The 12,650-nt window shown below is 35.0% G+C and overlaps 1 protein-coding gene across 5 annotated transcripts in view; it reads right to left on the bottom strand.

Moving 5' to 3' along the window:
* Window positions 1–12,650, bottom strand: part of Fam133a (family with sequence similarity 133 member A) — a 44,181-nt gene that overhangs the window by 10,528 nt on the left and 21,003 nt on the right. For 3 of the 5 annotated variants that reach the window (XM_037199197.1, XM_037199194.1, XM_037199196.1), the window contains one exon: window positions 7,461–7,608. The exons of the other annotated variants lie outside the window; for them this stretch is intronic. The gene's annotated coding sequence lies outside the window, so the exon portion shown is untranslated. The remainder of the gene's footprint in view (window positions 1–7,460; window positions 7,609–12,650) is intronic. 5 annotated transcript variants of the gene reach the window in all.

Genomic DNA, 12,650 nt, shown 5'->3' with positions numbered 1-12,650 from the left:
GCTCATGCCTCTCAAAAGTAGACTGGCATTTAATAGAGGGATGTGGAGAAGAAGGGGATGCTGAGATGAAGCCATATATACACAGCCAAGAAGAATGGACAGTTGAATTTAAAAACTGTCAACAATTTCCAGAATTTAAAATCCTGAATCATGACAGAACACTAGTGGAATTCAGGTGTTTCTGGTACGTGGACTGCTCTCACCCAATGTGAGGTTGAACTGTTGACCTTGTGTACATCCTACTTCCAAATGAGTCTGTCAGATACACTGAGCCTATAGGCTGAAGATGATGCCCCAACACTGCGGAGAAACCTCAGGTGACTGCCCAGGCAGCTGGCTGTTTCTGTCAACTCACAAAATTTTTTGGAAGTTGCTTGGATGCACTTCCTGTTTTTATTTTTGTTAGCTAATATTATTCCCTTCTTGGGTCTCTGAGGAGTTGAAGATTAGTTAGTTATGGTTGAAGATTAGTTAGTTATAGTTGAAAATTAATTAGGATAGAAAATGCATTAGATACATCTTGGATTTACCAAAATAGGATAGAAAATGGAATTATTTTCTCTGATTTGTCAAATACCTGTTTAGGTATTTATTACTTGTATATATTGTATATAGTTATTGTACTTTTGTATATAGTTTTTCTTTTGTTAGTTATAACCTTTTGCTTTTTTTCTTTTTATTAAAATAGAAAAGGGGAAATGTGGTGGTAATCTAATTGTACTGAAATATTATTTTGATTGTATGTTAATAAATAAAGTTGTCTGGGGGTCAGAGCTATTAGAGCCATAGCAAGAGTGTGGCGGTGGTGGCACACGCCTTTAATCCCATAAGATCTCTGTGTGTTCAGGGTCAGAGCTATTAGAGCCATAGCAAGAGTGTGGCGGTGATGGCACACGCCTTTAATCCCACAAGATCTCTGTGTGTTCAGGGTCAGAGCTATTAGAGCCATAGCAAGAGTGTGGCGGTGATGGCACACGCCTTTAATCCCACAAGATCTCTGTGTGTTCAGGGTCAGAGCTATTAGAGCCATAGCAAGAGTGTGGCGGTGGTGGCACACGCCTTTAATCCCATAAGATCTCTGTGTGTTCAGGGATACAGTCAGCATTGGAGACATATACCTTTAAGACCTAGGGGGCTGTACATTCAGACGGTGACGAGGCAGTCATGTGTTTGGGTTTACAACCAATGAGAAGGCAGAACAACATACTTTAAAAAAACTAACCGACAGGAAGTAGGTCTCTTTTCGCGAAGCTGGGACAGCAGAAGGAAGGGTGAGATTTAGCTCTGAGCTCTGACCTCTTGGCTTTCTCTTTTACATTGTTTCTGTGTTTCTTATTTAATAAGACGGTTGGTTACATCAACAATAATGACTTAATTATCTTAAACAAAGACTTCTAATATTTTCCTACCATGATTCCACAGCATATATCTAGCCAATGTTTTGACTGTATTGCCCTAGAATGATTAATTTGCGGGGAGGTTTTCTCTGTGGGTAGCCCTAGATGTCCTGGAATTCACTCTGTAGACCAGGTTAGTTTGAACTCGTAGAGGTCTCCCTGCCTCTCCCTCCCAAGTGCTATGATTAGCCACCAACACAAGGATAGAATGATTAATTTTAGTTGCTGCTTGAATTGCTGACTTGGGTTTCATAAAACAATTATGCAAAAAAACAATTTTTTTGTCTTGGTATTAAGACAAAATTTCCAATATTTTTTAAATGACTCAAAATATATTTCTGCAATGAAACACCATTCTCTGCATTGATAAATGTAATACAAAAATACCAATTATCTCTAAAAAATGTCAATGACACTCTATGTCCTAGTATCAGTCAGCTAACATTCCATTTTCCTTGGAAAAAAGCACACATATCTCATTAATGAATAGATTTCCTTTCAGTTTTATAAATGGTAAAATTATATACATACCAAAACTATTTAAATATAATTTCCTTATGATTTATGGTGGGTAAATATTTCATTTTTATACTAATTTTATATAGCTATCTCAGGTCATGTAAAAATTAATTTAAATGTAAAAAAAGAGGGATCACAAGTGAAAATGTTTGAAAAATCCAAGCCTAGTTTTTATAAAAGTAAGTAAGATATGGGATAACATGTGTGAAACCAAAAATAATAGAAAACCAACAGGCATGATAGTACACACCTATAATCCTAGTTTTGGGAGGTGGAAACAGAACAATTAGGAGTTTAAGATAAGCCTGTGTTACATAGGGAATTCAAGGTTATGCTGGGGCTATATGAGACCCTAAGTCAAAAAAGAAAAAAAAACTAAAGACTTGATTTCAAGGTACCAGAACACTCCCTGTAAGCTTGTCAATGACAGAAGCAATCAATAGTTCTTCCTACCTAGCTATGACAACAAAGGCAGCATGGACTAAAAACATTAAAGGTGTAGTAATGGCACACACATAGTTTGTGTGTAACCTACATATCTCTAATTGGACTTAAGAAGTGCTCAAAAAGAGCAGAATAATGCCTAGCACTGGAAACCTAGCGAATTGCCCAGGGCTAGTGAAGTGATGGATCATGGGGGGAAACCTAAAATTGCTACTTTACCAAATCAGCATAGTCTGAACTATGTTCTAAATATATGTCATTTTACCCACATATAAGTACAGAAAACCACGACCAATTGTTGCTGAAATTTTCTCCAGTCCTGCCTGGCCCATGGTCAGGACAAATCTCTCTCACCCGCCAGTCCCGCAGCCACTCAGACCCAACCAAGTAAACACACAGAGATTTATATTGCTTACAAATGGCAGGCTTCTTGTTATCTAGTTCGACTATATTAAATTAACCCATTTCTATTAATCTATACCTTGCAACATGGCTCGTGGCTTACCAGTATCTTACATGTTGGTACTCATGGCGGCAGCTGGCAGCATCTCCTGACTTAGCCTTCCTGTTTCCAGAATTCTCTTCTCTGCTTGTCCTGCCTATACTTCCTGCTTGGCTACTGACTAATCAGGATTTTATTTATACAGAGCGATATTCACAGCAACCAATTTAATGCATAGTTGTAAATCCCAGTCCCAACTGATATGTCTACAACACAACTCCTATACCTAAGGCTCCAGTAGCATTGTTAAAGAGGTAGCAGAAAGATTAAAGGAGCTAGAGGGTCAGGAATATTTTCTGAATCTGTGTCTTCTAGGGATGTCATAAGCTACACCTATAAAGTCTCACTAAAATGATTGCCTAAACAAACTGAACAAGGAGAATAATAATAGATATTTTAAAGTCAACTGGGGCAATCTCATGAGACCTCAATGCAAGACAAGGAATTGCAAGTAACTAAGGAGTAATGAGAGGTAGAGAAATAATCATTCCCTGTAAAGAGCGCACCAATTGATCATTCAATATCAAATGGTAAGTCCTGAAAATATATAAACATCAGTAACAATATTCAGAATGAGAATGTTGTACTTATGCATTTAGGAATATATGTGTATATGTATGTAACAACAGTTAAAGACTAAGAGGCCATGAATTTTAGAGAGAGTAAGAGGGAGTACATGGGAAGGTTTCAAGTTATGAGAGGGAAAGGGAATTGATGTAATTACATTATAATCCTCAAAATATTTTAAAAAGCATCTAAAATACTCAAAAAATAAATGGAATCAAGCCCACAAACAGAGGGACTCTTTCCTTTTAAGAACTTAGATGAAAAACAGAACATAAGGGAGGTTGATGGGAGACAAATATATTTTACATATTATGTTGATATAAACATTGGCCTTTGCTTTTGCTCAAAAATATGTGTTAAGGTTAACTTTTAAGAGTAGATACCATAGGAATTTTGGGGCCCACTAATCAAAATTTGAAATAAAGACAGAGGGAAATGGAAGGCAGCACTGAAATCAAGCAAATATGTAAAATATGTGAGAGAACTTTGGACCTACAAAATAAATAATCCTTTTCTAAACGATAATGTACAATTAATAAGAAGAGTCACACTAACAGTCTCCTGGTCATATATGACAATACGTATTTTTTCTTATTAATTAAGTTTATTTTTTAAACAATTTTATATATGTATATACTGCATTCTAATTATTCCTTGCCTTTGCTATACTCTTGTTTCCCTTCTATCCCTTTCTCAGATTCACAACCTTTGGTTTTGTTCTGTGACCCATGTAGTTTAACCATGAACACCTTTGTTACTACTAGATCAGGACTATCCATTGCAGCCTGGTGGGGAATCACCAATGGATGCACAACCAAAGACATGGACTGCCCCTTTCCATGAGTCTATCTACAGGAAATAATTAAGCAGTAGGGAATAGGGAAACTGCAGTACCCCCATCTTTGCCTGACTATTTCATGGGAACATTCTTTTGTAGAACCAGTGCAGTTGAGCAAACTTTAGTTGTTGAAAATTTGGGATGACAGAGGCTGTCTATTGCTCAGGGATGGAATTTTGAAGCCTTTTCCACTATCTTCTGGCTATTATGATCTGTCAGCCCGGTTTTCCTCAATTTTCCCTGAGGATTAGAAAGGATGGTACAGATGTCCTTTTTCAGTTTTGAGCACTCAACTAATAGTTATTGTCGGCACTTTATATATGTGTCATTCTCTGCCTTTATCACAGCACACAGGAAAGAGCATGTTCTCTGTTTAAGTCCAAGAGTGGTAGTTGTGTTCGAGTATAAACGTGTTTAGAAGGAATCCACACCATTTAAACATTGCACTGTTGTAGGGGTAGTTGTCTGTACCCTGAAGCACCACCCCTAGCAGGCAGCAGGTAACTGCTAGGTACCCCCCTCCCCAGGTGTTGCTGAGACTGGAACTCCTTAAGACCTGAGAGGAGTACATGCTCGCTCTCTCTTGGCTATCTTGTGAACTTCAATGCTAGATGCTGGTGCTGCAGATCAAGGCAGAACTCTCCAGAGAACTGCATTGGTCAGCAGCTCCAGCATCCAGCACCCAGCATCCAAGACCAGGAGGTAGCGTTCCTTCTCGGCCATGCCCCCTGGGGGGCAGATACCTATCAGTTACCTGCTGCTTACTAGGGGCAGTGCTTCAGGGTACAGCAACCACCCCTACATACAGTAGTTGACTTGCTATTTCTATTTATCAGGCACATAGTAGTATCTGTTCATTGTTTCTTATAATCCCATTGTGGCAATCTATTATGTGACAGAGACTATATTGTACGCCTTGGAGAATATGGTCTAATAAAATAGTCATTTCGCAGATATTAAGCAAATGAAAATACAATTATAATTGTAGTTAGAAAGATAAAAGAAATATAAAGGATGTTAAGATAGATATAATGAGGGTCCCGATTCAGAAGAGAAGATGAAATCTGAGATGTTGACATACAATGTTATACCTAAGCTAGGCAGATGAATAGTTCCTTAGAAATAAGAGCCCAAACTAACTGAATATCTAATCTGAAAGAATACACATGGTAAGATCCTGAAGTGGAAACAGAAAAGTTGAATGTAATGCAAATTACTCAAATTTTTATACTGTAATAAACTAATTTATCCCCATTTCTTCCTTCTTGAAAGTGATTATATGTTTGCCATTTGTCAGTGATCATGCTCAGGCAGAACTAAGGATAAATGCCAGCTTTTATTAAAAGCATATATTAACATTTCATAGTATAGTTCCTACTGTACTAAAGCTATTTACTTTATAGATCTCTAGTTTACAAATTGTTATGCTGAATTTTCAGTGATACTTATTACTTGCTCATGAAGCCTCATATATAAATGCACTTGAGTTGACTGCATTTTTTAAAATGGTTATCAATTGCTCTGAGACTTAGCTTGAAGGATCCAATTCTTTTGAAAAGATTTGGACACTGAAAAAACGCTTAATATTTTTTGCTCACTCTAGCTCATGTAAGATTAAGTACTCTGCTACTAGAACCTCTTGGAAAGCTACTTGAAAGATTTTAGATAGCAATAATTCTACTAAAGTATAAAATGGCAATAATTTAGGCACATATATTAGCAATGTTTCAACACACTGTGTTTTGCCATTGCCCATTTGTTGATAACAGAGAAACACCAAGATACAATATAATACACAGGTCAAATAAGAGATAATGAGGATTTATGGGCAAATTTAATGATACTTTGAAATTCTTGGGAATCTTTCGTTCTAGCAAGTATGTATGTATAATCAGATATATTTTCTATAAAATAAAAGTCTAGAATAAACACACTCTATTTTCATTATTTACATGACTCCTCTGAAGGAGGATTTGTGGCTCTTATCTTGACTCAGATCAGTATACTAGATAAGTACTATGTTAAAACCATTTTACTCCAGTGACTTTGCTGTAGCATAGCTCTGCCGCTGAATATTTGTTAGTCAGGAAAAAACAGTATAGAAATTGAAAATGATACTTCTAATTTCTTACCTTCTTTGTAATTGTCAAATGCCAAAGGATCAATTTCTACAGTCCTGAAGGTGATACCAGAATGATTATAGTAGTAATGAAACATTGCAGATGAAAGAGATAAAATATAAAACAATGGCTGGGGAAGGCACCCAGGCATACATTTAAACAGTTGTTAGAATTAGATAAATGAGTAAAACACCCTCTGATGTTTTTGAAGAAATACATTGTAAATCGAATACTTGGAAGATAAACCACAGTATACGGTTTAAATGTATAAATTTTATGCTAATGAAGCAATGTCATTTCAAACAGTTAATACGAAATTGGCAAATCATAGTTGAACATATTTATAGGGCACAAAGTAATGTTATGACCTATGAATCTTTTGAAGAATAATTACATCAAGCTAATTAACATGTCCATCACCTCACCCCCAAAACCAACACTGTATTTAAGATATCTTTAAATTCATAGAAAAGCTAAAGATAGTACAAGGAAGTTTGGTAGCCCCTATTCTTAGTGTCCCTTATGGTTAAATATATTACAATGTCATGGAATATCTGCTAATATCTATTCTTCATTTAAAGTGTCTTTGTTGCAAGCTAATATCAGTATTCCCCCAGAAATCCATATCCCATTCAATTTAGTTATGTCTCCCATCTTACTCTAGTTAGTGAGCGTTTCTCAAAGTATGCTTTTGTTGACATGTGTATTTTGAAGAGTAATAATCAGATAATTAATTGGTAGAATTTTATTTCAATTTGGAATTTTATGATTTTTTTTTACCAGAGTTAGGTTTGGGTTATATGTTATTACAAATAAGAACACATGAGTCGGGCAGTGTTGGCGCATGCCTTTAATCCCAGCACTCGGGAGGCAGAGGCAGGCGGATCTCTGTGAGTTCGAGGCTAGCCTGGGCTACCAAGTGAGTTCCAGGAAAGGCGCAAAGCTATACAGAGAAACCCTGTCTCAAAAAAAAAAAAAAAAACAAAAACAAACAAACAAAAAAAACACATGGAAAAAGTACTATTGCCATTATAGCATATTCATGATTTATAATACTCATAGATAGGACTTACCACTATTGTCTTTGATTGTCAGACAGGTATTATGCCAGTTTAACTCTAATGTATAATTACTCTTCCTCATTTTGCATGCTGCATTATTTTCCTGAGAAATGTCAGTACATTCAATCCACACTTAGTGATTGGGAAGATATATTCCACTCTGTTGATGGAGAAATATATAAATTATATGTCTCTATGAAAGACTTCTTTTCATCCTTATTTATTTATTGACTAAATTATTCATATCACTGTGTATTCATGAGTATTGATATTATCCTTTATGTAAATATTTACTTATTTTGTCATTCAAAATATATTAGCTTTGGCTATTAACAGTTTTTTAATTTAGCTCCTTTTTATCTTGTGAGCAGGTATTAATTTATTTTGTTTACATAATTTAGCATTAGCCATTATAAGTATTTGTCTCCCTTTCACATATACAGATCATTTTGTATTCTTCAGTATTCATATACTTTCTGACTCTTAGCAGGCAGTGCAGAATATTTTGTCTATACCCTGAATTATCCCCAGAATCAGCCTCCTCTACAAAGAGTTCTGGTTCTTTCATTTACAATAAAATTACAACAAGAAGACAAGGGTGCTGAGCATGTGCTCACTGCCATTGTGTATTGTGATGTTCAGATTTATCAACTAGACACAATCAAGAAACACCTGCGGAGAGAATATCAACCAGGACTTGTTGGGTTTGTTTCTAAGCATATTTGTGGTGTAATGTCTTAATAAACTCATATGGAAAGACCCAGCTAACTCTGGGTACCAGAAATTCAGAGCATATAAATAGAGTTCAGTGCAAATAGGAAATTGAGCATGTTTCCATTGATTTCTTTCATCTCTTGACTGTGGATATGATGTGAACTAGCTGTTTGAAGTTCCTGTATTGACTTTCTCACAATGATAAACTAACCTGGAGTTATAAACAAAAATAATCCTTTTCTCCCCTAAATTGTTTTCTTCAGAATATGTTTATCACAGAAATAGAAATCAAACTATGACACATACTATTTTTCTCAGGCTCTCTCACATACTGAACTAAGAAATATGCAAACTGTTTTTAATAACATTTTATGAGTTACAGATATAAATTATTTACAGATGCTATACATATTTTACTGCCTATAATATAATATCTAAGTATTAAGATTGATTCATCTTAACTAGGCTTAATTTTTTAGTTATTACTGAGATAGTGGGGAGAGATTTCTGCATATATTTCTGAAATTACTTGAAAACGGCAGGAGTATGTTCTGAAGAAAAGAGCAAACTACATCAGAAAAAAAACTAATGTTGCTCTTCACTTTGTTTTATTCAAGAAACCACTGACAAAAATGGCAATAGCCTATATAGTGCCAATATGAATGGTTAAAGCTGGATGTACACAAGTTCCTAATTTAATTAAGCATTTCCCCAAATTTTATTTATTCTGTCAAAGAATTTCACAAATTTTCTATGTGCACATTTTCATTCTTTGACAAAATATATTTTTCTAGAGTAGTGTCTTTTATGAAGTGAGACATGGTAGCTATACATTATAGATCCAAAATATTCTGAAAATTCTAGTTATTCTTTTTAAGAGATTATCTAACATATGCTGTGGATATCGTTCTGTATAAATAAATTACTGATTGGCCAGTGGCTAGGCAGGAAGTGTAGGCGGGACTAACAGAGAGGAGAAAAGAAAGAACAGGAAGGCAGAAGGAGACACTGCTAGCCGCTGCCATGACAAGAAGCATGTGAAGATCCCGATAAGCCATGAGCCACATGGCAAGGTACAGAGTCATAGAAATGGATTAATTTAAGCTAAAAGAACAGTTAGCAAGAAGCCTGCCATGGCCATACAGTTTGTATGCAATATAAGTCTCTGTGTTTACTTGGTTGGGTCTGACTAGCTGTGGGACTGGCAGGTGACAAAGATTTGTCCTGACTGTGGGCAAACTCTAGCTACAAACATAAACCCAAACTAACTGAACACTGGATATTTTTCATCCATGTGACAATACGACTAAAATGAATGTATTTCTCAAACAAATATGGTTTTTACATATCCTCTCCCCATAATCCCAGTTTCTATTTAACAAATACTTCACAGTATAAATTTTATAGAAGTTCTTAACCAGAATTCTTAAATTGAAAATTTAAGACAATATATAGTTCAACTCTAAGCATCTACAGATTCATTTAATTCATCACCAGTATGCAAATGGGATATTTTCAAAGTAGATTGACTTGCCTTTAATTTATTCCATATTTACACATATATATATTGTGGGTGTTTGTTAAATAGAAGTGATATATGTTATAGTAAAGGAACATGAGATACTTTTAGAAGCCCAACACTGAGCAAAGAGATTTATATTATAAAATGTGTCAACTTTTCCCTAGGATCCAGTTTTACCAAGATACACTTGTCATCTCTTCTAATAACTTATAAAATATTATGGCCCTACACGGAGGAAGCAAAATACCCTGGGAACTATTAACTATTTTCCAAATAACGCAAATAATTTAAAAATGATTTTCAATCACTTTACTTGTTTTTTTCAATGCTACCTTCTGCAACCCCCCCACACACATATAAAGGTTTCTTTTTATAAATTTTTGAAAAAAGAACAGAGATTTGTGATGCACATGTTAATAATCTCACAGCGAAAGAGGTAAATGCAATATAATTATCATTGAAGCTATGGATATTTATATGTCACAGGGCTTCTCCTGGTACAAATGACAGCATATGCGCATTTCCTTAAAATTCCAGGTCCAAAACATATCAATGTGACAATGATTTAATTATAGATAGCTACTAAAAGTTATGGTACAGTATATTCAGAAGCATCAGAAACTGAAATTTGTATTAACACAACTTCATTATGCCAGAAGCAAAAGGTACATCATTTGCATATCTAGTGTAGTTTGAAAAACTATGCAAAGAGATCATTCAGTGTTCATCCTCGAGGGTAGGGGGAGAAGAAAGCTGAAAATTGAGAAGAACACTAAGCTAAATAAAGCATGTTAAGACAGACAGTTCACTTCATATGATGGCCTAGTTGTTCCAGGATCCATTGCTGAATGCTCACAGCCAAACCATATAACCTCTCTCCATTTTATTTTCTGAAAATGGAATTGGTATAGGATCATTACTTTTTACAGTCCTAGCTACTGTCCCTATTTTCAAATAGAATCCTCTTTAGGATTAGATTGGAAATTGAAAATGTCTATATAAATATAGAGATGATATACTTATGACAGTTATAATCAGTCATATATAATGGTTGATAGCCGCTATCAACACTCATGGTGAGCAGGTACTGTTCTGCGTGGTTTGCATGTTTTGTCTCATTTAACTTTCGATAATTCTATGGATTAGGTACAATTCTTTTCCTTAATTCACAAGTGAAAAAACAATCTCAAAAAGGTTAAGCATTGTGTTCAAATTCCCATAGCTAGTAAGGAATAAAATGAGATTAGTCCTTCAGCAGTGTGATTTAAAGTCTGTCCTGTATAGGAATGTTACAAATAGAAGAGTGCCTGTATTATTTGTAGCTGTATATTGCACTTGGTGTTCAGGTCAGAAGTCAAATATTTCTTTGAGAGGGTAGGAGACAGTTTAATAAAAGTAAAATAAAAATTATCTGACAAAATCCATTTTTATACACTAAGACATCTTAATGAAAATGTTTTGCAAATTTACCAAAGAAATCTAAAAGTTTCAGGAATTCATAGCAAAAAATCTTAGTTATATGTAAGGACAGAAATGAGACTCGAGGATAGATTAGTCAGTAGATTATTCTGCATTGTCATATGACTACTTGGAACTTAACTTTCTTGGAACTTAACTTTCACAATAGTCTGTATAATTTTGAGAGAAAGGAGATAGGTAAAATATCATTTATTACTTTAAAAGTCTTTCCTTCCTTATTCAACTTGATTATAAGTACTGTTAAACTTACACTGATTCAAGTTTTCACTTGTCTTTATACCCATGAGAAAACTGATGGTTAGTTAACAGAGTTATTTTAATCAACAAAAAGGAAGACTACCTAATTCTGTCTAAATAGTCTAGAAACTCTACTAAATATTTTCTCCTTTTCTATTCCAGATTATTACTTATATCTATTATTCAGCAAAGCAATATGTTTCTTCCATTTTATCTTTAGATTCTTATTTGAATTTTTATTTTGCCTCACTAGATTGACAGTCCCTAAGGATCTAAAAGCATAAGCCCCACATTGTTCCAAAGTGAGATTGCATCTGTTTTACATATCCCTTATAGTTATTTTTCATCCTTTGACTGATATTGAACTAACTTGCCTATATAGTTGCTGGAATTATGGATATAAAGTTCTCAATGAATTCATGTTGTTTACCCTAAGCCCAGTAACTTCTTTTTCTTTATGTGATAATTTAAGAATTTAACTTTTTTATGATTCCAATACTTTTTATTTTCTTTTACAAAACTATTCAGTTCTACATAACAGCCACAGATTTCCTTGTTCTCCCCCTTCCTGCCCCCCTCTCCTTTCCCCCAGCCCACCTCCCATTCCCACCACCTCCAGATCAAGGCCACACCTGAGGCTTGATCTGTTTGGGAGGCATCTAGGCAGTGGTACCAGGTCCTGGGCTCACTGCATGAGATAGCTGTTTGAAACCTGGGACTTATACAGGGACACTTGGCTCAATCTGGGAGGAGGGGACCGGACCTGCCTGGACTGAGTCTATCAGGTTGAATTTAACTTTTTTCCTTTATGAAATTAAGTTTTAAATTCTAATTCAGCAACAACCATGAATGTGAGCACACATATAAATTATTTATTACACCAAGTATTCTGATAAGCACCTCTATAAACATCTTACACTTTATTTGCTACATGACTCCAAAATGTGTCAATACAAAATTCCTCATCAGAATAAAATCAATAATTAAACAAAACAGACAAACAAGTAGCAAAGTGTGGCAGCAGAATCCTATAATTTTAGCATGTGGGAGAAGAATTCCAGCTTAGCCCGTACTATATAGCAACAGATTTTCTCAAAATCCAAAGGGGACAAATAGAGAAACACTTTAAAAGTTTATAAACAGCTCACATGGAGGGCAACTTGCTTTTCATCAACTTAGAAAATGAATCACAATTATGTAACTTGAATACAACCATAATCATTTATAAATGGGAAAAATTAATTGCCCCA

This window comes from Peromyscus leucopus, chromosome X, assembly GCF_004664715.2.
Source record: "Peromyscus leucopus breed LL Stock chromosome X, UCI_PerLeu_2.1, whole genome shotgun sequence".
In the NCBI taxonomy this organism is placed as follows: domain Eukaryota; kingdom Metazoa; phylum Chordata; class Mammalia; order Rodentia; family Cricetidae; genus Peromyscus; species Peromyscus leucopus.
Note: the sequence above shows the minus strand (reverse complement) of the source record. Positions and strands in the feature narration are given on the sequence as shown.